Raw genomic sequence first — 26026 nt, forward strand, 5'->3', positions numbered from 1 at the left:
GATAAGCTCAGCGAATGAATGTTTTCATTGAAAAAGATTTTATGTACATCAAAACTTTTGAGAGTCTCTCTAAAAGTATAAATTGTGAGATATTCACCGAATGTTATAAATGATACGGAAGCTCAAATGGATATTTTGGAATGGTAGTGCACTGCAAATAATTTTTTTTAGTATTATTTCTTCTGATACACCCAAGAAATATACAGGACACTGTTTTCGTATAGATCTTCTGCAACATTGCTTGCCGAAGTAACTGGTATTGTAAATAGTTGAAGATGTCGGCGCCCTCAAAGGCTAAAAAACCAACACAAAGAAATTATGCCGCTGCCAACTAGTCCACGTGGACTGAAGAATTGGCGGTTCGTATTGGATTGTTTTTACTAATCGAGTTTTATGATTGGCTGAAGAGTCATAAAATTAAATTTGAATTCATGTTACGGCGAATGTGAGGATGTTTATACACTTCGTGTTGTCGTTGTTCAGTTCAGGAACTGATCGCGATTTGAGTGTTGAAATTCGATACTGGTGCAGTTATAATTACTTGAAATTTTCGTTATCTGTTCAAAATGTGGCGTCCTTGGCTAATAGTAATAACGAGTGAGATAACAACGCAGACTTTTTTCTGTGTAGTGATTCCAATAGCGATGGTGAACAATGCGAAAAAGAGATATCAGTGAATAAGATTCGCATGCATTTGAATATTGAAACACAGAGAGTATGTTTCAATGGATATAAGAATCTACATCTCAAGTTTGGTTTCGAGGGAAACAAACTATTACAAGCAACAACTGTACGTAAAATAGTCAAAAACAAACCTTCAAACGCAGGACGTGATACGGGATTACCAAAACCTTTAGATGTTCATCTGATATAAAATCATTGAAAAAAACAATTACAAAAGCAATTAGATTCCCACAACTGAAATCATAAGGAAGAAATGGATAACTTCCGGACATAACGTAAGCTGCTATGACAAACTTTTCAGAATTGGAAAAAGAAACTAGGATTTGTATGTGAAATTCAATTCAAATCGGTTTAATGTCCCAAGAAACAATGAATGCTTATAATTAGGGACTATAACTAACTACAAAGTATAATAAAATAACAGAAATAACATACTTTACAATGAACACATATTATATCTAAAAAAATACCAATGAAATGCAGTCAAATAATGAAATTGGTTACAGAAAGTATATGTTGAAAACGTGTGATAGAAATGAAATGCAAACTATGAAATTTCGCTAATTAGATTTTTTTTCAATTGATATTTAAATTTTGTAATGGAGTAATACTTCTTTATTTTTTCTGGAATTGAATTATACAGCGTGACTCACGGTCGATGGTAGGTTAGACGTTTCTGGAAAACTAAAGCATAAGTTTTCTAAAAATTTCACCTCTCACATTTCCTTACCTGTTCTATCGATCTAAAATATTTTCAGCATTGCAGCGATGCCACTTCCATCAAAAAGTCCTAGCAACTTTTTTTTTAAGAGGAACACCCCGTATATTAATACATTTTTGGAATTGCTCTGGTATTTTAATACTTTTTTGTCGATAAGGTCCTATACCTATCTCTATCTGTTTTCGAGATAAAAAATAAATTGTGCTAAATATGGTCCAAAACATAGCCTTAATTGAAATTAAGTACATCAGTACTGTCAATTCATGAAAAGTTGATATTTTGATGATAGTTTGGACAAACTCGAAATATCCAAATAACACCAAGAAATCGACTCCATATCATACAGGGCGTGCTGAAATAACTATTATTTCCATTGTGCATAAAAGTAGTCGAAAGTTCATTTTTTCAAATGAAACCCCCTGTATATTACTCAATAAAGTGAAAGATGGTGAAAAATGCTTCAAGATGATATACATGTCCCTATACCTAAATCGTCAAGTTTTCTTAATAAAGCCGTTTTTGTGGAAAAATAGTTATTCACGTTTTACCTACAAGTGTTGAAAGTGGCATTTTATTTTGTGAGTGGGGATTATTACAAAACGAGCGTCAGCAAGTCGAGCAAACTCACGAGCAAAATAAAATCACTTTCAACAAATGTATCATACAAATTTTTTTGTATAACGTTACTGCTGATAATAAAAAAAAAGGGTCCATCGGATTTGAACACACGATCTTTGGATTACAAGGCATATGTTACAACTACATACGCCAACTCACGTTATTTTAAAGAGGATTATTGGTTAGTCATGAAGGACTTTCTACAGTTGGACTGAATACTACTTCGTGATCGTCAGTAACTTCACAGGGATTTAATATTACCAATAGCACGAACTGCATGTGTGAACTTTTTTTTTAAATGATTTTTTGGTAGGTAATCTGATTGAAGTGTTTCTATCAAAGAGATTCTAGGTAGCCGTGGAAATATCAAGCTTATGACAGTTTGGTGACTTTTATAAGTAATTGATAAATGGTTATTGACGGTGTTTCAAAAAATCGCCAAAAATGAATGCAAATATTGATTATTCAAACGAAGTTCTTATGAAATTATTTATTATACACGGACAGTGTAATCAAATCATTGCCAAAACTTGAAGAGTTCAACCAAATGTATCCTGAATCAACACCAATGAACGAGAGGAAGTTCGTAAGAATACAAAATAATTTCCTTAACTATGGCTCCATGTTAAAAGCGCCTTCAACATTACCAAAACCTGTTACTTCAAATGAGGTCAATACTGTTAAAGTTTTGGCATATTTTTATGCATATCCAGAAGCTTCCATTCGCAGTGCAGAAAAACATTTAGGTGTATCACATGCTTCAGTACAACGAATTTTGAAAAATCACGAAATGCATCCGTATAAATTTACCGAAGTTCAAGCTCTAAAAGCAGAAGACTTCGAACATAGAATGCATTTTTGTAAATCCCTTTTGATTCATACACAGGAAGAGCGGGAATTATTGTCAAAAATAATTTGGAGCGACGAATCAAAATTTACGAGGGATAGTATTTTCAATAGAAGGAATAAACATTTTTGGGCTGATCATAATCCTTATGTTACAGAAGAAATGGGTTTTCAAGAAAAATTTGACCTGAATATTTTCTGTATTCTGAAGAAAAATAATTATTTTTTTATTTATGAAGACACACGGAATGCAGAGAGATATCTCCAAATATTAAGGACGACTGTAACCGATTTTCTTGAAAATTTGCCTTTAGAGGAATATAGGAATTCGTGGTTTCAACTGGACGGAGCGCCAGCTCATTCCACCCAGGAAGTTTCCAGGAAAGTTGACGAACTCTTCGACGATCGCTGGTTTAGGCGTTTAGGGCCGTGGGATTGGCTACCGAGATCACCCGAACTCACGCCACTTGACTTTTTTCTATGGGGTGTTTTAAAAGAAAGGGTATACAGTACTCTAGTGCCTACCAAAGAAGAATTGCGACGGCGAATAGTGCGGAGTATTGAAGATCTGGATCCCCAGGAAATTGAAAAAGCAACCACAAGTCGCGTACAAAAAAACATTTTAAAGTGTTTAGAATGTAATATACAACATTTTCAGTATTTATTGTGAAAATGTGATATTTTGTTTACAATTTTGTTATTTTGAATCATCCTATTCTGTTATTGTCTGTACTTTCACATGTTTTAGCCCACGAAATCTTACTTTCTACCTAGAAATGACTGATTTTTGGTACAGTTATTCCCTGGAAACTTTGAGCCATAGTTGGACATAGTTGGACCAAGAACCAGTTCTAGAAACTCAACCACAATTCGAAAAAGAGTTTTTAGTGAAGAACACCTAAGCAAATATGAAAACGAAATTACCTCGAAAAAAGGAATATTCTTGATTGAATAATTTTTTTTATCTCATTCAATAGAATTTAAACTAAAAAAAATAGCTCGTTCGTAGATAAAATGTTGTGTGTAACGTGTGCAACAAAGATGAACTTTTTGCTCTAGTCACAAAAATGATTATTATCGTCGACTATTCGCTTCTATAGCACCGTTCCAATAATATAATCTACTGCGGTTGCTTTATATTGAACTAAGCTACCTCCTGGAAAATATTCTGTCGTCGCCGCTGTTATCGATTGGCGAACAATATGAGAAACTGTTCGTTAAGCGGCAGTTGACTTGGTGAGAATCAACTTGAAACATGAAAATAAATTTAGTTTTCGTAGCGGTCTTCATGTCATTTCGAAAATCGGATAGTGCAAATTTGATTGAAACCTATCTTGATTACTTCCAAGATGTTTACTTCAACACGAATTTGTCTGGCGTATCTGAAAAATGTAGCAGAATATTTATGGGGAGAAATTTCTCACAAACAGTATGTAAGTAATAATAATAATGACGATGATGATGATGATGATGGTCCCCTTCTTTCCTGCATCTCACTATTGCCATTATATCGAGTGGTCCAACGAAAATTATACACCTTGCTTTTTCCTTTTTTTGTAACTTAACGCAAAAATGCTCGACAGGTCAATTTTGCTTTTGAGGGAGACACATTTTAGATATATTTTTCTACCTGTGCCTTCAACCTCCTAGCGAGGGTGAGTGACAACCCTAAAATTTTAAATGGAAAGTGGGGTCGAGTGATATATCATTTGAAAGGGCACAAAATTCTCTTTCTAATGATACCTAATTTGTTGTATTTACTTGAATAGTAATAAAAAAAGCAAGAACATTTACTCGATATTGTTGGTGTTAATGAAAATGCGGGAAAACGATTTTTTATCACTACTACATTCCTCAATTTCTCTCGTGCGTTTTTTTGGTTCAAATAACAACAGCAGATAAGTGTACAAAAAGAATTTAGTCAAACGTTCATTGATTCAGTTCGGTTGCTTTTGAAATTATTTCAACTTTACTGTAAAAATGGTTTATAACCATTCCTGAACGAGTTGAAATTGTTAAACTTTATATATAAAACATATTAGTTATGCTAGACTTACTGCTCGCCTCTTTAATAACAGTCATCCGGGAAAAATGTGAATGATTCGTACGTTGCCAAGTTAGTCCAAAGTTTGTCGATACCGGATCTGTCTGTAATGTGAAAACACCAGCCACGGAAACCGATCAGAAATGAAGCAGTGGAAGTCGCTGTTTTGGGGACATGTTGAATTTGATCATATTTAAAGTACCGTCAGCTTGCTGCAGCCTCAGGTGTCTCCCGTTCGTCCATAATACGGATATTAAAAGCCTATAAATTTCATCCGTACAAAATTAAATTAGTACAGGAACTCAATGAAGATGATCCTGATAGAAGGCTGCAATTTTGTGAACAACGAGACAGCTACTAATTGATGATCCGCACCTATCATTCAACACGTGCTTTTCCCATGAGAGTACTTTTTTTTAATGGAACTGTGAATAGCATAATTGCCGTTACTGGGATGACAGTAACCCATACTTATTTCGAGAGGTCCATACCCAGTACCTCAAAAAATCAATGTCTGGTGTGGTATATTAGGTAGTCATAGGTAGGGCCACTTTTTATTCCTGGGAATTTAACTGGTGAGGTCTACCTGAACATGCTTGAAGATACAATTGATCGATCCTCTCATAACAGAAATAATTGAAAATGAAAAAAATCATAATGATGATCGGCTTCATTTCCAGCAAGATGGAGCACCTCCTCACATGTTGCTTCGATAAGAGAGTGTTTTAGATGACCGGTTTCCTGGACGGTGGATTGGAAGGAGAGGCCCCATCGAATGGCCTGCCAGGCCACCTGATTTATCGCTTTAGACTCTTTTCTTTGGGGACACTTGAAAAATAAATGTTTTGCTACGCAGCCCGAGTCCATAGAAGATCTTCGCCAACGAATTACAGCAGAGTGCAGAAGTATACACATGATATGCTACAGAATGTTAGGAATAGATTTGAACAAATTTGTATTATTGTATGGAAGCAAATGTGTCACATTTTCAGCACTTGCTGAAGTACGATTCTACAAAGTCAATTATACATTTCAAAGTACTGGGTTGTAGTTGTTTTTTCTCCATAATACCTACATGTTTGAGCTAAAATACAACAAATTAAGTATCATTGGAATATAATTTTGTGCCCTTTCAAATCATATGTCACTCTTCCCCACTTTCCACTTAAAATTTTAGGGTTGTTACTCACCCTCTCTAGGGGGTTGAAGGCACAGGTAGAAAAATAAATCTAAAATGTGTCCCCCTCAAAAGCAAAATTGACCTGTCCGAGCATTTTTGCGTTAAGTTACAAAAAAAGGAGAAAAGCAAGGTGCATACTTTTCGTTGGACGACTCTGTGTGTGTAACTGTGGCACCCCGGAATCCAGAGGGACCTTAAACTTCATGCCTCTAGAGAAAAATACTTTTATCAGATATAAAATTTGGAATAGACAAATGTGCAACGATCCATCTCAACGACGCAGGGATTATGGAGAGGATGTGCAGCTCAACGAGGGAAGCATTTTGCACAATCTAGATGCCGGAGAGACGTATACTCACCTCGAAATGGAAAAACGTCACTCACAAGAGGTAACAGCAGTGACGAACTCTCTCTTCGGCAAGTATGAGCACAAACTTCGACAGATCTGGTCATTGGAACTGTCGGGGAAGAACAAAGTTGCTGCAACGAATATGCCTGCCGTTTCAATCTTACTCTACGCGTTTGGAGTGATGAAATGGATCCGAGAGGAGCTGTATCAAGTCGACGTCAAGACCCGAAAGATGATACAACGGCATCTTCCCCCAACAACAGGGAGGCCGAAGGCTTTTGAATTTGGATCCATCCAGTCCATTAGGTCGACATGGCATGTCTACGTGACATGTCTACATGACAGAATGGTACTGGATAGAGCCTATTGAATCATCAGACATTCTGATTCCTTTCTCTGTATGGTCCGCGACCATGAGAGAGCAGAAACTGAAGCATTTCTCTTCAAAGCAGCTGCCCGAGCTGCTGATGAACTTGGTTCAGTCGACACTGAACTATGATCACTCCTGCGGCAACACAAGGATAAGCCAATGCATGGCTTCAACAGCATTGAAGACCTCAGTCAAATCACATGACCTTCTCCTTCTTAAGGTCGAGTGGACTGAAGTCGGAAACTACGGGATTCATCATGGCTTGCCAGGATGGTGTCTTTGCAACCACAAAGTTTATTTCTTTTGGTCAATGTGATAAAGTTTTGACTGAATGTGTCACAGTAATGTTATTTATGTCTACTAAATGAACAGTTATTTCCAAATTCGACCTCAACGGCTCCAATTTATTTGTTTCGAAAAATTACAGTCGCTGAACTGTTGCGTTGAAATGAGTTCACAAAAGTTCACAGGTATTTTTGCATATTCGAAAAGTGGCTGTGAATCAAATTACAATTCGTTCAGGCCACTCTCAAGTCACCTACATTTTTTTGAGGGCAAAACACGAGCACTACAAGAAAATCTTCTGTGAAGTTCGGGGTGAACTGAGTTGAACCTCAAAACGATGAGTAGTCTCGTCGCGTACTTCTGATATGTACCGCTCTTGGTGGAATCGAATGTGCCAAGTCACTTGAACACCTCCAGTGAAAGTATCTATGGAAGAGAAACAAATCTCCAACTTTTCTTCGATGTTCCAGACTACCAAGGTTGCAAGTAATGTTCGTGACTTGAATCGGGAGGATGGCTCTTTTCTGGACGGAATCCTGCAGCTTCAGGGTATATTTAGGAGCGGAGCTCCATACATGAGAACAATACCTCAAAGCAGGTCTGATCTGAGCTTCAAACCTGCTGCTGCTGGTGAAGATTTAGGTTCTTTTAGATTGTTTCACAGTCAGTCTTCAAGAACGCCCCTTTATTATATGTGAAAGGTTTTTTCCTCACACGAGGAGCTGCGTGATTTGGATATGCTGTTGGTTACCTCATGTACTCTACCTTGCAATGACGAGAGGCAGTAATCCTGAATTGGTATACAAGTGTGTCCAACAATTCCAACAATTAAAAATCTATTCCGGCAGTTGAATCTCCAACAGCATATGCAGGAATTACTTCTATGGAGAATCCTACACTAACACCTGTCGGGTATAATCCAACGCCCTTCGTAGTATTAGCCAAGGGAGTAGTTGTTTCCTGATAGGTGTCAATCTATTAACCTGCACTGTAGGTGAGTTGAGACCGGTCTGAACCAGTTATTCTTTTGGATAATTTAGTTCACAGGTAGTTGAAACTTGCTTCCTATTGAATCCTGCACAGTATAGAATTAATTTATTTATTTATTTATTCTAAATTCGGGACACATACAGGTAAAAGAACCCAAACAAGTATCCACTAAAATACAGATTGTGCTAACAAAACTGGCGTTCAACAGGTAAATGATCTAGATGCTTAATCTAAAACATAAATGATTAAAAATTTAATATTTTCCTTATGTTACTTTTATACATTTGTAAGGACATGGAGAAAACGTCCAAATTGGAACAGTATCTGTTGAATGAGTCTGTAATTCTATTTATTGGAGAGTTTTTCCCCACATTGGTGTTAAATGTGGAAGGAGCTAATAAATATTTATTCCTTGTGTTTCTCTGGGGTACATGAAAGGACATCATTGCTATCAACTCAGGCGAGTCAATAAGATTCGTTAAAATTTTATAGCCAAACACTAGATCCGAAGTGATTCTCCGTTGTTCTAGAAGCTGAATGTTATAATAGTTACGGATTTGATTAATACCGTGAGTTACATAGACATTAGTGATTCGGTAATGAAGATGTCTAACAAACCTATTTTGCAGTCGTTCTAAACGCAATTTGAATGTATTATAGCAAGGATTCCATATAATGCTAGCGAAATTCAACTTGCTATAAACAAATGCATAATAGATAGTTTTAATAACGGCTTCGTTGTTGAAATATCTGCACATTCTATTGAAGAAACCCAGTGTTCTGTTGCTTTTATTTATGACATATTCAACATGGCGATTGAAATTCAATTTTGTGTCAAAGTATACTCCAAGGTCCTTGATATATTCTACTCTATTTAATGCAATACTATTCAACAAATACTGAAACAATATGGGTGAATGATTTCTATAAAACGAAATACATGTACATTTTTCCACGTTGAGTTTCAGCTTATTCATATCACAATATATTACAAATCTAGCAAGGTCTTCCTGAATTTTTAAACAGTCTCTTATGGAGGTAATTGTTTCAAATATTTTCAAGTCGTCCGCATATAACAAAATATTAGAATAAAGAAAACAAGACTGTATGTCATTTATGAATACTAAAAACAACAGTGGACCCAGGTGTGACCCCTGAGGTACCCCTGAGGTAACCACGAAGGGCGTCGACTTGAACCCATTGATGCTAACAAGTTGACTACGATTAAATACATAAGAGGACAGCCACCTAAGATGATCGCCCTGTACACCAATTCCAGCAAGTTTCGACATGAGTATGTTATGATCAACCTTGTCAAAAGCCTAGCTGAAATCAGTATACAGTGAATCAACTTGTTCACGGCTGTCCAGTGCACTCGAGATATATTCGGTGTAAATGACTGAATTTGTTTCGATGGAACGTTTAGCGAAGAAACCATGTTGAATGTCACAGAGTGAGGTCTTTAAACTATAAAATAGTGAATCATAAACTATGCTTTCAAATACTTTACTGAAAATAGAGAGTTTACTTATACCCCGATAGTTATTGACTAGATTTCTACTGCCTGAGTTTTTATATGTCGGGACGAGAAGAGCCGTTTTCCAAATCTTTGGGAAGATACCAGACTGAATAGATGTCTTGAAAAGTTTACAGAGTGGGTGGCATAAACTGACTGCACAGTTTTTAACAAAATACGATGGATAGCCGTCGATTCCTGCACCTTTATTGACGTCTAATGTGTTCATTTTTCCAAGCACTAATTCAGGAGTGAAATGGATAGAATGAATCAAATTGTTGTTGCTAAGATGCGCGAAGAAATTATAAGATTGTTGATATGGACTATAAACAGAACGAAAGTAGTTGGCAAAAAGTATACAAATATCTTTGGCGTTATCTGCAATGGTATCATTAAAATTCAATTTATTAGGAATACCTACACCATTTCGACAACTTGACGCGTATTTCCAAAATTTCTTCGGGCAGACTTTGATATCTGTTTGAATATTATCAATGTATGCTTTGTAATTTTTGAAGATTAGATTCTTGCTCCTACGCCTGAGTATTTTAAATTCCTCATAATAATACTGATAGCCATACTTCTTCCATTTTTTATGCATCAGGTTTTTGCGTTTTATACAGTTAACAGTATCGATAGAGAAATATAGAGGGAACATCTTATTCCTAATAGTAACCTCGGGAACATACAATCTAGTACCTTCCTCAAGAGCTTCATAGAACTTTGTTACAGCTTCGTCAATCGAGAGGTTAGTAAAGAGCTGTTCCCAGTCGCGATTATGAAAGTAATTATTCAACTCATCATAATTTGCTTTCTTATAATTAAAAAATTTTTCAATTTTGGTATTAAGTGGGTACAATTCTTGATAATATACAGTGTCACCGATAAAGTCCGCATCAAATGGGAAACTTTTTTATTTATCGTTTTATGTGAAATTTGATTTTGGCAGTAGATTTTGCTTAAGAAATGATGTCAAATGACGTCTACAAAATAGGTCACGTGATTTCCTTAACCTGTCAAAATTGACATTTAAAAAAAGAAACATCGAAAAATTACATTATTCTTCAAAATATCCAAAAATATCAAAGGATAAAAACATTTCCTTTTGTTATTTCATACCCATACACCAAGTTTCAAACCCATAATAAGTATTTTATATTTTCACTATTTTTCCGCACTCCTGCTTTTTCTACTTATCAAAATTTAAGCACACCTGTACTAAATCATTTATTTTAACTAAACTCGTCATCGAATTTCTTTTTTTGTAATATAATAATATTTTAAGAGCCTCTTTGATGTTAAAAACAAATTTTGAAAAATAAAAGTTGTCAAACTTGATGCAAAGTTCATCTAGTTTCAACGGGGCTTTCAAAACTATACAGTACTTGAGTTTTTTAATCATTCCCCACAAATAAAAATCTAATGGATTAAGATCGGGTGCTCTCGCTGGCCAATTCCATGGTCCCAAGCGCCTCATCCACCGATCGTCAAATAGTCTATCCAGTTCTGCGCTCACTTCTCTTGTGCAATGTGCAGGAGCTCCGTCTAGTTGGTACCAACAGTTTCGATAATCTTCGAGTGGCAGATTATCCACGAAACTGTCTACAGTATTCTCCAAAATATTCAGGTAGCTTCTGGATGTTAATGACTCCTCGTATATCACGTACCTCAATTTGTTGTCCATCAACATGCAGAAGACATTAAAACTAAATTTTTCTTGAAATCCGGCTTCTTTTGTGACGTGAGAATTTTCACTGGACCAATAATGACGATTTTTTCTATTGAAAATCCCTTCTCTCAGTCAAAATAATTTTATTTAAAAAGAGTGGATCTTCTTGAATGCGTGTCAACAACATTTCACAAAATTTTACTCTCTGTTGAGGATCTTGAGGCTACATTGCTTGAATTTTGGTGAATTTATAATCATGCATTTTATGTCTTCGCAAGATTCTTTGAACCGATGAATATTTTATACCCCAATCTTCTTCAGCACTTCTTATCGATGACTCGGGAAATGCGTGAAAATATGCTAAGACATTAATCTGGTTGTCTTCGAAAGTTACGGGTCGAGGCAAGTTTCTTCGTGCTTTTAAAGTTGATCCAAATGCATTGAAATTGTTCTGAATTCGTATAAATTTCTTGAGGTTCATTGGCGGTAGATTCGGATACATTTCATTGAACTTTCTACATGTTCTGCTGATAATTTTGTCACAGTGTCCAAAAATAATAAACAAATTCATAAGAACTTCGTTTGAATAGTTTTGTTCCATCGTTTTGAAGGTATTTGCAACTTCTGAAGTGACGAAAATGTCGATATTATTAGGAGAATGTCACAACGCTACTGTCAAATAGTAATCATGACCTGCTTACCAAATACCGAATGGAAATACCATTCAGAAGGGACATTTTCACAAATAAATGTTCATAAGTCCGAAACTTGACTAGTTAGGTATAGGTATGATATACATAAAAAGAAAGCAAATTTCAGCAGCTTTCCGAATTTTCAATAATATACAGGGTGTTCTATTTAAAATAATCAAATTTCAGCAACTTTTTCAAGCAAACGAAAAAACTGTATTTTTTTACCACCCTGTATTGAAGTAACGGAGATTAGGCTGACGTGTGGGAAGTGTCCAAGTATCACCTAACTCCAAACCAAATTTCGATATCATAGTACTTCTTAACTGAAAGATATCGGCATTTTTAGAAGTCATGATTTTCGAAGAAAAAATTGAAATTAATTTTTATTTCGAAAACGGTAACAGATAGGTACAGGGAAATATCAAGAAAAGTTGTCGGGCAATTGTTGGAGATTCCAAAAATAATATTATATACAGAGTGTTCCATTTGAAAAATCAAAGTTGCTACTGCTTTCTAATAGAAGCGGCAACACCGCATTGTCGAAAATATTTCAGTTGGCTAGAGAATGTCCGAATATGCCCTCTTTTAAATTTTCAAAGTGATCCGTTGTCTGGTTCACCAGAAACGTCTAATGTGCCATCCACCGTGAATCAGCCTGTATATTAAGGGTATTCAGTTTAAATTCAGCAGTTTCAGATCGCAATCCATTTACATTTGGGCCATACACTAACAGTTTATCCATGAGGACCAGATATATTAATCAATGAGACTTATGTGAAAAAGGAAAGTAAAACTACATTCTTGACTTTTGATAGCAATTATTCTGGATGAATCATCCTGCAAAAAATAACACCGTTCTTGACCCAGACATACTTGTATTGCTTGTCCCTGGTAGCTGCCCTGACGTCCTTATGCAACAGTTTTTTCTGAATTATTGTTTCTAATGCGTTTGGTCTTTACCGCCATCAGAAATAGATCCCTCTCTTTCCTAGACGTAAATTTAACAATTATATTCTTTGATGTCGTGCATAATCGACTGTGTGAGGAGTCACATTGTAGTTAATGTATGCTCCTATTTTCTCCACAATATTTAGTAAATCTTCATTCCGTTTTTCAGGAATACCCTGTGTTTCTAGGTTATTCGAACGTGAAGCCTGATCTAGGTCATTCACTTTTGACTGTAGAGCAGCTAAATCAGATTTCAGTTTTTTATTTTCATTTAGGATTTGGTCTGATTTGAATGATTCATGGGAACATCAACATTATGATTACCAACCATCGGTTTGCTTCTTTGAACTCTAACTTTCACAGAATCACGATTTTTGTATGTTCAACCATTTTCTTGAATGTGTGGACAGAACTTGGAATATTCGTCGTTCAATAAAAACTCTTCAATAGAATTCCCACAACAGTCACAACAAATGAACAATAGAAATGAAAAGTATATTCGAATGGAAAATGTCTTGCAGATGCAATTTTTTATATTAAATGAGAAATATGCAAGAAACTATGCGAGACAGGAAAAGTGTGAGATACAAAATCGATCTAGAATTTTATGTTTGAACTAAATCTCTATTGAAATGTAGACGTTCCTTTCAAAACAACAAACTTTGAGCCTACTTCGTTTTACGTTCAGTTTTCATGATGTTATCGTAAATATCTATAGGCGCATTTCCCGGAAATTCACTCTGTGGATTCCTGGCTCCTTCAGTACTTGACAAAGCTAGTCTATCCCCATTAACGCGCAGGAGTAGAGTCATTTCTGCAACTTCAATGTGAATGTTGACTGTGATCGACAGTGTTTGAACCATCTGGTTTTGTGTCAAAAACTAAGCCTACCATTCAGGCAGCTGACTAATGTTTCAATTCTTGCTTTTCTTGGTCATGGACCTTTTACAAAGGAACACCTTTATAGAATATTAAAGGGAACAATTTCAATGCCACTTCATGAATCGATGTGTATATATACTACAAAGTTAAAGAGTTTATTAGTGTTGGATCTTAAAAATAATTCTGAATGTTGTTCATTAAAAGTTATTTGTGGTACATTGACATAAAAAGCGACCATATTTTAATTAGCAATTGCTGTTGATAAATGGGTTGGCTACATTTTAATGATTTAAATGAATATATGCAATAAATGAAAACAAAAGTTGTCAAAACATTGGAGATATGAAATGGAAATTAGAGTAAAAGTGAACTTTGAGTTTTTGATAAGAATGTTATTCCTCACCTCCTGAATATGAATTGTCCAAATAAATAAATGTCCGGAAACGCTTCGTTTCCAAGATACAGGATGTTGAAGTTTTATTTTTATTTTCGTTTTTTTTCAAATATCTTTTGAAATACTGAACTTATTTAAACGAAACTTGGTAATAGGAGATTTTTGAGGTGTCGAATTCGAACCTGATGTTCTAAATATTTGGACTTGAAAACTTCAAGTCGATTATTTGATAATCGATGCATGTTGAAGTTATTACGGATATTTTGCTTTTTTCACAAGAATGCTTTGGAAATGAATTTGACGTTTTACTCGTTTGAAGAGGTCATTACTGTTGGGTACGTTCCTTTATGACATCCTTAAGCGAAATAGTTATTTTTGTATCAAGGGTGCATATTCAGTATTTGTTTTAATAAAATTTGCAAGAAATGTCAACATTTTATTTCAGAAAATTTTGAATATGTAGAATAAACTAAAATAAACGAAACTAAATTGTATTCAAATACACCTTCAGCAGAGATACAGGCAGTTAGTCGTCTAGTCATTGAATCTCGAACCCGCTCAAAAATTATTGGTGTGTTTCTTATTGTTTCACAGGCGTCTACTATTCGGTTTCTAAGATCTTCCTTGTTCACTACTGGAGTCTTATAAACTAGTGACTTCAAATGTCCCGTAAAAATTAAAATCTATCGGGTTTAGATCTGGGGACCTTGGTGCCCACGCCTGATTAGGTTCTTCTATACCCCATCGATTTGGATAGACTGTGTTAAGGAATTCCTTGGCTACAACGCTAAAATGGGCCGGAGCTCCATCATGCATAAACCACATGCGGATACGAATTTCTAATGGTAGATTCTGAAGTAGTCCCGGCAAATCATTTTCTAAAAAGTGTCTGTAAGTTGCGCCATTCAGTCGGAGCGGAAGAAAGAAAGGACCTATCATGTAATTATCAATTATTGCCGCCCATACATTTACAGAAAATTCATACTGATAATGCCTTTCACTAACTGCGTGCGGATTTTCGAGAGACCAAACATGGTTGTTATGAAAGTTTGTGATAGCATTTCGGGAGAAGTTTGCCTCGTCCGTGAAAAGTACATATCTTAAATATTGAGGATTTCCAGCCAATTTTCTCAAAAACCATTGACACATAGTAATGCGTTGGGGAAAGTCTCGTGGCAAAAGAGCTTTTTTGAATATGGTATGGATAAAACTGTTGATCGTGGATAATTCTCCAAACTGTGGACTGAGTAGAATTGACAGCTTCAGCAATTACTCTTGTGCTTGTTTCTGGATTCTTCTCGAGAGAGTTCAAAACAGCTTCTTCCAATTCTGGGGTTCGGACTGCTCGTGGTCTTCCAATAATATCAGCTGCCCTCTTAAAGCTACCTGTTTCTGCCAAACGACGGTGGAGACTAGCAAATGTTGGAGCTGAAGGCAGTGCTCGATTAAGAAATCGCTCCTGGTAAATACGTCTTGCTTCGCGCGCATTGCCATCCGCAAGGCCATAAACGAAATGCATATCGGCTAAATGAGCATTATTGTTTAAATAATCCATTTTTTCAAAATAAGTGTTTTCTACTTCACTTACGGAAACTTCAACAAAACGTCTGTCACAAAATATGTAATTACCAAAACTACTCACAAACGTCAAATTTATTTCCAAAGCATTCTTGTGAAAAATGCAAAATATTCGTAATAACTTCAACATGCATCGATTATCAAATAATCGACTTGAAGTTTTCTCCAAATATTTAGAAAACGGTTGCTTACAGCGACTAGTAACAAGGGTAGCTTATTTACGTAGATATGATAGAGGAATCGATTTTTTTACTGAAAAATGTGCTAGAAGTACGCCCAAAAAAGTTATGAATCTTTAAAAAAGAAAAATACGTGTAGGTGGCGCCCCCTACGAGTAAGAGCAATAAGAACATCAGGTTCGAATTCGACACCGCAAAAACCTCCTATTACCAAGTTTCGTTTAATTAAGTTCAGTATTTCAAAAGTTATTTGAAGCTAGCGGCATCAACCTAGCAGTTGATGCCGCAAAAAAAATAGTCCACTTTTTTTTAACTTTGTTCATCAAGAAGTCAAGTTCTTTCCCAGGCTCTTGGTCTTCTACGAAAGATGTCTTGTATTGTGGAGTGTAGCATCCTCGTTTTGCTTTAACCTGAAATTTGAATTCAAAAATGAAATAATTTAACTTATTTCAATATTATATAATTATATAATTCAATATTATATAATAAACAATTTACCTGAACAATTTCACACATATAAGTGCGGTTCGGATCCTTTTTAAGTTTCTGTTGTGATGTTAAATCTTTCCATAAGTAAAAGTCAGAAAGCGTCATTTCTTCAACATCTACTTGTTTGCTCGCATTTCTCACTGCTACGACAAAATCCTGGGTCATACACTTTTCCTGTTTTTTTGAGCGATTGCTCCACATTGTGGTGGAAGCTATCCGAACTCTTAAAAGTGTGACCTGCCTCGAAATAATTTACTCCTATTGTATCCAAGATATCTCATTTGAATTTATTACTTGAATCAGAAACGTGTAAAAACACCAACTCTTATTTTGGCTCAAGCAATTATCTAACCAAATTATGATGTGTTTGAAGTCTCTCTTTTCTTTCAGAAAAACATAAAATGTGCTTATTAAATCTTCCTTGTGATTACCTCGTGCCACACAACAGCATAAGGTTTAGAAGAAGGCTTATCTCCAACAGGTACACAGCTTTCATGATAGGCTACAAGCCTCTCGGTGAATAAAACTTTTTTTAAAGTTTCTATTCTGGGTAGCATTATGATTTTTTGCAAATCGGCTGACACTACCAAAGTTGTCGGATCTAGAATTTTTTTTTGTGCAAACTTTCCATAATAACATTTTCTTCTTCTACCCAAATCGGTACTGCATCTTCTAGGTCAGTATTTTCACTCGAATTGACTTCAACTTTTAGTCCTTCTTCTATATTAACAATTTCATTGGAATCAAAGTCTATTCCTGCATTGCAGTCACTGTTAGACATGCTAGACCTATCTGTCACTACTATTGAAGTTTTTGTAGAAATTTTGCATTGTTCTTTACCATTTTGTTTCACTCCCTCATTTTCCTTGTCTTTTAGTTCATTCATAATATTACGAGTTCTTTTCCTAAACATGTTGAAGTAATTTCACTAATCCAATATTAATTAAACAACAACTAAACACATTCCTCACTTTCACCATTAACAAAAACCCACACAGCACCAGATATTCATAGAATATTCCCTGTATATCATAAAACGAACGTATATATTCCAAATATTCATAGAATATTCTTGGAATATATACATGCCTTTAGAATATTCATAGAATATGCTTGAATGAATATGGCAGGATTATTCCCGAAAGAATGTGCATAGAATGTCTATAAATGGATTATTCTCCCTTGAATATTCTAAGAATATTGTCGATCAAATATACCATATGGTATATTCTTAGAATATATCCCCACGGTATATTTTGGAATATTCTATACAATGGAATTTTGAATTATCTTATAATAAAGTATTCAAATAATTCAATATTATTTAAAACAAAAATATTTGAAGATCTTAATCGAATGCATAACCTAATGTATATAACCCTGATAGTGTTAACCAGTTTTTTGAATTCAACGCGAAGATTCTAGATGAATTGGTCCAACAGCAACTGTTGGAAACGACAAAAAAATTTGAATGGGCCAATAAATGAACAAATTGCATCAATAAATTGGTTAATTCTCATCCCATTTGTCTTTTTGTATTTGAAATTATTAATTACAAAGCGAAAAATCCTGGAAACAGAGAAATGGGGAAGTGAAGAATTGGAATAAACGTTTCTCATTGGTCAATTGAAGTGTAGCGCGCGACAGTCGAATAAGCTCTGTGAAAGCGGCTGTCCCTTAATGCTTGGTACCTTTGCGTTAAATTCGACATTTGATTCAACATGGCGGTTGACGTGGCAGGTTCGCGTGTGTAATGCATGGTGTGTTGGTGTTATTATCAAAGTATAATTCTGTCACGTTCAGTGTACCATTTATAATTTGGGGTTGTCCAATTTGCAGGACAGCGAATAGTTTGATTTTGGATCTTCAAACAGGAGAGTTGCATATATTCAGTCTTGAAGAAAAGTAAGTAAAATGCAATAGTATCGATAGTAAAGTCATGGTGATTAACCTACTCTACTTCATTTTAGGTTCGAGGAGAGTTGGTGTGTGGGATTTGTTGGTTTGACTAAGTACATGTTTGAACTAGAGTGATTTCAGTTGTGTATCTTCAATAGAGAAAAGTAAGTGAATGACACATTCTTTTGTATCATTTGTTTTCATAATTTTTATCACTCGTTTTCAAGATAGTATCAATTTGCCCAAAAGGAAACAGAGTGGTACCTGGTACAGGCAGGTGCGCCAAGGAACTGAAAACGTAATGAGTACTTTTCAACAAGACAATGCAAGTTGCTCTCCAAGTCATAACATGTTATAAATGTTCATGAGTAACCTATGTGAAAAATATCTATTTGATTTTTATTCCAGTTTTATTGTGCCACTTTCAAATAGTGATAATAAACGTTAATGTACATTTTGTTCCAGGTATTACTATTGAAACACTGGCTGATGCATTGTTGGACAAATATAAGGAAAACTATTCTGGTGAGCAAAGTTTGGATAACTTTGAGTAAGTGAAATTCATTGAAGAACCCATCATACCACTCATTTTAAATACTTCATTTGTGGGTTTATTTTTGTAAGTGAGAAACCTAACCTAACCTATTTCTTGATGTAATACATTTTTTCTTTTTCAATGAAATGATATATTAATTATTTTTTAATTAGTGCTGATGAATTCACAGAGTTGTTATTTTAGTATATTTTTTAGTATACATTCGTTTGAGAGTAGGAACATCCTAATTTGAATACATTTCTAATATTTGTAATATGACAGTATTCAGGAATATTCTATTCAATGAATATTGGTTGAAACGTCAAATATTTCAGTGTATATTGTTTTTAAAATATATTTGTTTATGAATATTATGTGTTTTATTACTTGTGTGAATCTTGCATCAAAATGCAATATATACATGCCTAATAGCGTTTACTCGTCACATTATTGGAATATTCCAAATATTCCTAGAATATTCATAAAATATATATAAAGAATATTCTATGGTGTTTCCCTATTGTATATTCCTACAATAAACTAAGAATATCCTGAATATTTTATGAATATTCCTCGGGTTCTATTCCTGGAATATTCTTAATAGAGTATACCTTACATATTCTAAGAATATTATAAGATATTTCAAGAATATCCCAAGGAATATTCTTAAAATATATCAAAGGTTCGCCAGGAGCACTTCCAGGGAATATTCTCCAGAAGATATATATATCCATGGCATATTCATAGCATAATACAATATCCTTAAATGTATATTCATGAAATATACCTGGAATATCTATTGCTATGTGGGAACAATCAACAAACACCCAACCTTCAAAAATCAACTGATGTAGTTACTACATTTCTGCTTAGCAATCATAAGACTCTAAAATTGATTGCAGTGTACTGTAAAAACACTGCAATCAATTTTATTTATACAGAAAAGAGCTGTACGTTTTCCGTGTAAAGCAAAACCACGAGATTCTTGCAGACCACTGTTCGAGGAAAAGAAAATCCTCACTGTAATATCTATTTTTATTATTGAAACTATATGTCTCATAGCAAAACATCAAAATCGATTTTCAATTAACACAGACGCTACTCGACAAAAAAACGACTTTAATTTGCCCATTCCAAAATATTCCCTCATTAATGACTCTTTCATTTATAATGGGTCAAAAATGTTCAATCACCCTGCATCAAATCTGAAATTTGCATGCAATAATGTGAACTTTAGGGAAGTTGTGAAGGATTTTTTTCGTGAGAGAGCCTATTATAATTTATTCAGAGTATTATCAAGATACTTTTTGATTCGACTTGTGGCTGATTCGTTTTATGTAATCAATATTGAAAATTTTCAGTTGTAGACGATTATTATTACACACCAAAGTTTGATTACATCTAATTCATGTGGTACATGTCGGCAGTCAGTAAAGCCGTCCATTTTATAATATAGTTTCAGGTCGTCTGCAAATAGTAGGCTACCAATATTCAAAGAGGTTGCCAAATGATCACTTGGTGATCGAAGCACGTGTCGAGGTGTTGAAATAACGGTTTGGTGGGGAAAACCGGTTGGGAAAAAACTCTAGAAGCCTTACTGGTGATTATGGGAGCTGAGGAAGGTCGAAAATTTTCAATTTGAATGTGCTCTATTATTTATTATGATTCAACCCTGAATGCATTCCTAGATTTTAATGTTTTTATAAGCAATAGAAATGACTAGACTAAATTACAATTATGCATATAGGTATTATTGTTTTCATGCTTACTTTCTATCGAAACTTTCAGTGTATTCTTCTTCTCACTACTACTAGTGCCCTTAGTATAGATTGAAGGACTAACAGGAACTAATGAACACGCCAGTGGGGTGTTGAACTCCGTGGATTATACACTTACATTTCTTCTATGGAAGATTCTAGTCTGCAACGGATGTATTTAACGGTCTGCTAGGGACTGATGGTACCCAGTGTTAGTCATTGATTAAAATAATTGTAGACATTCAGTATGACACTCTTTTTGTTGTGTGACAAATGGTCCGCCTTCAATATTCCCACTGATTCACAATCACAAGTCAATTCCATATTCGATAAGTTCACTATCAGCTATCGCAGCTATCTCTTCACACGCCTACTGGACAAAACTATATTGATGATAATGAAGGAACCCAAACAAACAATGTAATTCCTGGAAGGACGCCTATGACCGGGTAAATACTGGGTAACCTATTTTAACAAAAGCAGGTAAATACATTTTATCATATCGAAAACGATTGAAATAATTGCTGTTGTATGGTAATTATATATGGAACGACGTTTTACTTGTTATTGTCACAAATATTCATTCCTCAATTTATTCAACTAACAATTTATTTGTTTGAATTTAATTGACTCATGCATTTGTTCGACACATTAAAAACGATTGTTCGCAAAATTTGTTCTATTTTAAATGACACTTGATTTAAAATGTTACATGAATAAAATTGTTATTTGAATAAAAAAGAGTAATGAAATTACTTGAAGCTTTTATTGATTCCGAAGAAAAATATTGTTTCAGAGTATTGGAGAATGGAACGCCAATTTATTATATATTATGCTGAAAAATAATCTATATACATATAGTTCAACTCAGCAATAAACCAACATTTTAATTCAACAATCAGTGGAATGTATTATTCGAGTAAATTTAACAAACGTTTCAATTCTGCATATAATTTTGACCTTTCAATAAAATGTTAGTTATTTGTATGACTGTTGAATTACAATGAAACTTTAAATTCACTTTCTAAAAGTAAGTTTGGGAATAAAATTTCAATGAATATATTTGAATGACTGTCAAAGTTTTTCCATGAAACATTGTTGGTAATAAAAATAGACTTTCGTTTGTCTGAAAATATAGCAAATTAACTTTCCATACTAAATATTTTTCAATGAATAATAAAGATTGTTATATTTCAATTCTATTGAAAGTGTTCAATATTTGCAACATTCACTTTAATGCATTCAATTTAAAATTTGGTTACAACTTTTGTGCAAAACATTCTCAAGCAAGTATCATTTTATTTCATCAGTCTTTTTAAAAAGCTAATTTCTGACAAAAAATTAAATTTTTTGATGATTTAAAAAGTTTCTTGTATTTGAAAGATCCGTTTAAAACGATTGTTGATAATTTTAATTCGGCGCTGGTATCGAGCGGATTTATCAAGAACTTCAATTGTTACATATGGCAACATGCTAGTTCATTTATAGTACGACAACACGCCGTTCAACCGTGGCGCCGAATAAAAATTATCAACTATAAATTTAATTCATGTATCACTGAAATTCAACAAACACAATATTTCAGATCATTTCAAAGGAATATTAATAAAAAGTAAAACGGCGTGGCACGCCATTTTACTTTCTTTTGGTATTTTGTGAAAATGAATTGTTTTGACTGTTGTATTTAGGTGATACATGAATTAAATTGATTGTTGATAATTTTTATTCGTCGCTGCGGTCTAACGGATTATTACCGTACTATGACCAATGCCATACATATATACAGTTGAGTAGTTCCATAAAAATACGCCCGACGACAGCGCCGAATAAAAATTATCAACAATCAATTTAATTCATGTATCACTGAAATTCGACAAACAAAATAATTCAGCTCATTTCAAATCAATATTAATAAAAAGCAAAACGGCGTGCCACGCCGTTTTACTTTTTATTATTATTCCTTTGGAAAGAATTGAATTAATTTGTTCGTTGCATTTCAGTGATACATGAATTAAATTGTTTGTTGATAATTTTTATTCGTCGCTGACTTCGGGCGTATTTTTGCGGAACTACATAACTGCATATAATATGTATGTCATTGGTCATAGACGGGTAATAATCCATTTGACTGCAGCGCCGAATAAAAATTATCAACTATCAATTTAATTCATGTATCACTGAAATTCAACAAACAAAATAATTCAGATCATTTCAAAGGAATATTAAAAAAAGTAAAACGGCGTGGCACGCCGTTTTACTTTCTATTGGTATTTTGTAAAAATGAATTGTTTTGATTGTTTCTTTTAGGTGATAATTTTTATTCGGCGCTGCGGTCGGACGGAATATTGTGTTACTATCACTAAACTATTATGTTGCCAGATTTAAAAATTCAGCTTCTGCAAGAATCCGTTCGGCGCTAGCGCCGAATTAAAATTATCAACAATCGTTTTAATTCATGTAACTATAATTATCAACAAACCATTTTATTCATGTTTCACAGAAATTGTAGTAAATTATTCGATAGTTACAAAAAAAGTATATATGACAAACATTTACTTCCAAAAATTTCAAACAATGAATCTATATTATAACTGTTCGCAACTTTTCATCAAACAAATTAATTCATGTAACATTTTAAATCAAGTGTCATTTAAAAAAGAACAAATTTTGGGAACAATCGTTTTTAATGTGTCGAACAAATGCATGAATCAATTAAATTCAAACAAATACATTGTTAGTTGAATAAATTGAGGAATGAATATTTGTGACAATAAAAAGTAAAACGGCGTTCCATAATTATACGTAGCAAAATATGCACGCCAAATTAGTTTGTTTTCTGAGAATACATACTCATAAATACATAACACACATTCATCTCTGTTTCTCCTTACTGGTGGGTCCTAGGAAGCTGAAATTTGGTATATAGGTGCTTCTTAGGTCTTAGATGCGAAATAAAAAAAATTCAAATATTCCAACTGGTGAGCCTCCGTGAAAGTGAACCGGGGGGGTGTTTACATATGAAAATTATTTTTTCATCACCGTTTCTCCGTACTGCTATATTTTTGGAGCCTGAACCTTTGTATGTAGGTTCGCTTTATGTTGTGAATGTGCAATAAGGAATGATTTCCAAATATTCCCACTGGGCACGCCCCCATGGAGGTAAAAGGAAATCATTTACATATGAAAATTATTTTTGTACAGCTTTTCAAAAGTAGGAAGATACTTGAGAATTATTTCTCTCTCTCTCTCTCTTTTTTGATGCCTTAAGCGAAATATTAACTGGTCGATTTCAAGCATCGCGAGTTCTCTAGTGGTTGCATCTAACGATCTCAATTTTGTTGCTAGCAATTCACCATATAATGAACATTCATCCGGAGTAGTTGATTCGCTTGACACGGCTACTTTTTTTAGGATTTGGTAGGCTTCCTCCATGCGAGTGTCAGTGGTGCCAGTCATAGTTTCCGCTTTTCTTTTCTTGCCTTTTTCTGTATTTATAATAGCAGACTTTAGCTTTACTGGATTTATTTATTTTTTCTCTTCCTCATGTGGTTAATCACACTCGCTTTGGTGGATATTTTCGCTATTTTCAGTAGTTTTATTATCTACGTCCTCTAATATCTGAAACTTAAAAAAAGTTCTCAAAATTTTTTTGGCGAGTAATGTAATTTTTATATAATGAATTAATGCTGCCTCCAGATGAGCCATTACCTTCCTGTGAAGAATCATTGCCATATGTTTTTGTGGGTGATGATACGTTTGCTTTAACTACTCACCTGTTAAAACTATATCCCGGAATCCACGACAAGGGAAGCGAGAAACGAATTTTCAACTATCGCCTTTCGCGGGCACGCAGACTTGTAGAGAACATATTTGGAATAATGGCATCTATTTTTAGATTATTCAGAAAACCAATGCTGCTCGAACCACATAAAGTGACAGAAATTACTATGACTTGTGTGTTACTTCACAATTTTTTACGTAAAAGCAGAACCTCCAGCACAAGGTATTTTTCGCAAGATTCCTTAGACAATGACATTGATGGTGAAGTAACACCTGGTTCATGGAGGGCAGAAAAAGACAAGGTGACTTCGTTCTTACCTCTGTGACAAGTTGCTAGAAGACCTGGAGAGGATGCCAAAGAAGTAAGAGATGGCTATGCAAAATATTTTGCACGTCAGGGCGCTGTAGCATGGCAACACAATGTTTAAAATTGTGAAAAATAATGACATATGGCATATTTTTGGAAATATAAATAAATATAAAAATTACAAAAAATTTTCAGTGACATATTATTTTGTCGATTGATATTGGCGAAGGTGCCCTTTGGGACGCCACCAGTTTATTCAAAATTCATGATAAAATACAGGCTGATTCACGGTGGATGGCACATTAGACGTTTCTGGTGAACCAGACAACCGATCACTTTGAAAATTCAATGGAGGACATATTCGGACATTCTCTAGCCAACTAAAATATTTTCGACAATGCGGTGTTGCCGCTTCTATTAGAAAGCAGTAGCAACTTTGATTTTTCAAATGTATAATTTCAATTTTTTTCTTCGAAAATCATGACTTCTAAAAATGCCGATATCTTTCAGTTAAGAAGTACTATGATATCGAAATTTGGTTTGGAGTTAGGTGATACTTGGACACTACCCACACGTCAGCCTAATCTCCGTTACTTCAATACAGGGTGGTAAAAAAATACAGTTTTTTCGTTTGCTTGAAAAAGTTGCTGAAATTTGATTATTTTAAATGGAACACCCTGTATATTATTGAAAATTCGGAACGCTGCTGAAATTTGCTTTCTTTCTATGTATATCATACCTATACCTAACTAGTCAAGTTTCGGAGTTATGAATATTTATTTGTGAAAATGTCCCTTCAGAATGGTATTTCCATTCGGTATTTGGTAAGCAGGCCATAATTACTATTTGACCGTAGCGTTGTGATATTCTACTAATAATATCGACATTTTCGTCACTTCAGAAGTTGCAAATACCTTCAAAACGATGGAACAAAACTATTCAAACGAAGTTCTTATGAATTTGTTTATTATTTTTGGACAGTGTGACAAAATTATCAGCAGAACATGTAGAAAGTTCATTGAAATGTATCCGAATCTACCGCCAATGAACCTCAAGAAATTTATACGAATTCAGAACAATTTCAATGCATTTGGATCAACTTTAAAAGCACCAAGAAACTTGCCTCGACCCGTAACTTTCGAAGACAACCAGATTAATGTCTTAGAGAGAAGTGATCGCAGAACTGGATAGACTATTTGACGATCGGTGGATGAGGCGCTTGGGACCATGGAATTGGCCAGTGAGATCACCCGATCTTAATCCATTAGATTTTTATTTGTGGGGAATGTTTGAAGAAAAAGTTTACAAAATACC

General features: G+C 34.5%; 1 protein-coding gene across 2 annotated transcripts in view; it reads left to right on the forward strand.

Moving 5' to 3' along the window:
• The first annotated feature begins 4081 nt into the window (after nt 1–4081).
• LOC111515673 (nose resistant to fluoxetine protein 6) overlaps nt 4082–26026 on the forward strand; it is a 59081-nt gene continuing 37136 nt past the window's right edge. Inside the window, exon 1 of one of the 2 annotated variants that reach the window (XM_074179626.1) lies at nt 4082–4302. The gene's annotated coding sequence lies outside the window, so the exon portion shown is untranslated. The remainder of the gene's footprint in view (nt 4303–26026) is intronic. The other variant, XM_074179625.1, reaches the window with a different exon arrangement.

Source organism: Leptinotarsa decemlineata, unplaced genomic scaffold, assembly GCF_025532065.1.
Source record: "Leptinotarsa decemlineata unplaced genomic scaffold, Ldec_3_MD MMD2_tig00026282_RagTag_RagTag, whole genome shotgun sequence".
NCBI lineage: Eukaryota > Metazoa > Arthropoda > Insecta > Coleoptera > Chrysomelidae > Leptinotarsa > Leptinotarsa decemlineata.